Source organism: Oratosquilla oratoria, chromosome 2, assembly GCF_046742065.1.
Source record: "Oratosquilla oratoria isolate Oo_2021 chromosome 2, ASM4674206v1, whole genome shotgun sequence".
NCBI classification, from domain to species: Eukaryota; Metazoa; Arthropoda; class Malacostraca; order Stomatopoda; family Squillidae; genus Oratosquilla; species Oratosquilla oratoria.
In genome coordinates, this window is record NC_134778.1 from 5,675,589 (window position 1) to 5,678,088 (window position 2,500).

Genomic DNA, 2,500 nt, shown 5'->3' on the forward strand with positions numbered 1-2,500 from the left:
GGAGGAGGAGGAGGAGGAGGAGGAGGAGGAGGAGGAGGAGGAGGAGGAGAAGGAGGAGGAGGAGGAGGTGAAGGAGAAAAGAGAGAAGGAACGGAGAGTTTTTTGGAGAGAAGGAGAGATTGGTGAGTTGTTCGGGGTTGTGTGAGCATTATAAGAAGAAATAAGAGTAACCAGTGTTTGGACAAATGAAGGGAAATTTGAAGAAATGTTGATAAAGAGAAGAAGGATGAGGAAAAGAGTGAAAAAAGGGAGAAAGAGAAAGAGGAAGAGAAGGAGATGGAGGAGGAATAAGATGGAAAAGAGTTTGAGGATGTTCTGAGGGAGTGGGGTAAGTGAATGGAATTTTTATTAGATGAAGGAAGACGCAAGAGATTAAGGAAGTAAGCAGGATATGTGTTGAAGGACAGTGGTTTACAAAAGAGTATATCAACAAGAATGGATTGAAGGAGAAGGAAGAGGAGAAGGAAGAGGAGATGGAAGAGGGGAAGAAGGAGGAAAAGAAAGAGGAAAAGAAAGAGGAGAAGGAAAAGGAGAAGAAAGAGGTGAAAGAATAGAAGGAAGAGAAGAAGGAAGAGGAGAAGGGAGAGGAGATGGAAGTGGAGAGGAAAGAGGAACAGGAAGAGGAGAAGGAAAAGGAGCAGAAAGATGTGAAAAAATTGAAGGAAGAGAAGAAGGAAGAGAAGAAGGAAGATGAGGACGAAGAGAAGAAGGAAGAGAAGGAGAAGGAGATGGAAGAGGAGAAGAAAGAGGAAAAAGAAGAGGAGAAGGAAAAGGAGAAGAAAGAAGTGAAAAAATCGAAGGAAGAGGAGAAGGAAAAGGAGAAGAAAGAAGTGAAAGAATAGAAGGAAGAGATGAAGGAAGAGAAGAAGGAAGATGAGGATGAAGAGAAGAAGGAAGGGAAGGAGGAGTAGGAGATGGAAGAGGAGAAGAAAGAGGAACAGGAAGAGGAGAAGGAAAAGGAGAAGAAAGAGGTGAAAGAATAGAAGGAAGAGAAGAAGGAAGATGAGGACGAAGGGAAGAAAGAAGAGAAGGAGGAGGAGATGGAAGAGGAGAAGAAAGAGGAAAAAGAAGAGGAGAAGGAAAAGGAGAAGAAAGAAGTCCAAGAATAGAAGGAAGAGGAGAATTAAGAGGAGAAGGAAGAGAAGAAGGAAGATGAGGATGAAGAACAGAAGGAAGAGAAGGAAGAGGAGAAGTAAGATGAAGAAGAAGATGAAAAGGAAGAGAAGAAGAAAGAGGAGAATTAAAAGGAGAAGGAAGAGAATAAGGAGGATGAGGATGAAGAAGAGAAGGAAGAGGAGGAGGAAGAGGAGATCAAGAATATATGTAAAAAGTTGAAAGAGAAGAATGAGAAGGTAAAGAAAAGGAGAAAAAAGAGAAGAGGGGAGATAGAGAAGAGAAACAGGAGGAAGACGAGGAAAGGTTAAAGAAGAATAAAGAGGAAATGAAGAACAAAGGAAAGAATGAGAAAGAGGAGTAGGAGAAAAAGGGGAAAGGAGGGACAAAGGAGGAAAAAGGGAGGAAAACCGTGGAAGAGAACAAGAACAAAGAATGAAGAACAAAGAGCAAATGAAAGAACAAGAAAGAGGAGTAGGAGAAAAAGGGGAAAGGAGGGAAAAGGAGGGAAAGAACTAAGAACAAAGAATAAAGAACAAAGAACAAAGGAAAGAACAAGAAAGAGGAGTAGGAGAAAAAGGGAAAAGGAGGGAAAAAGGAGGGAAAAGGAGGAAACCGGAGGAAAAGAACAAAGAACAAAGAACAAAGGAAAGAACAAGAGAGAGGAGTAGGAGAAAAAGGGGAAAGGAGGGAAAAAGGAAGGAAAAAGAAGGGAAAAGGAGGGAAAAAGGAGGAAACTGGAGAGAAAGAACAAGAACAAAGAATAAAGAACAAAAAACAAAGGAAAGAATGAGAAAGAGGAGTAGAAGAAAAAGGGGAAAAAGGGGAAAAAGGGGAAAAGGAGGGAAAAGGAGGGAAAACGAGGAAGAAGGAGGGAAAGAACAAGAACAAAGAAAAAATAACATAGGAAAGAACAAGAGAGGGGAGTAGGAGAAAAAGGGGAAAGGAGGGAAAAAGGAGGGAAAAAGGAGGGGAAAAGAAGGGAAACGGAGGGAAAGAACAAGAACAAAGAACAAAGAACAAAGGAAAGAACAAGAAAGAGGAGTAGGAGAAAAAGGGGAAAGGAGGGAAAAGGAGGAAACCGGAGGGAAGAACAAGAACAAAGAACAAATAACAAAGGAAAGAACAAGAAAGAGGAGTAGGAGAAAAGGGGGAAAGGAGGGAAAAAGGAGGGAAAGAACAAGAACAAAGAACAAAGACCAAAGGAGAGAACAAGAAAGAGGAGTAGGAGAAAAAGAGAAAAGGGGGGGAAAGGAGGGAAACAGAGGGAAAGAACAAGAACAAAGAACAAAGGAAAGAACAAGAAAGAGGAGTAGGAGAAAAAGGGGAAAAACGGAAAAAGGAGGGGAAAAGGGGGATGAAAAGGAAAGAAAAGGAAAATAAGGAT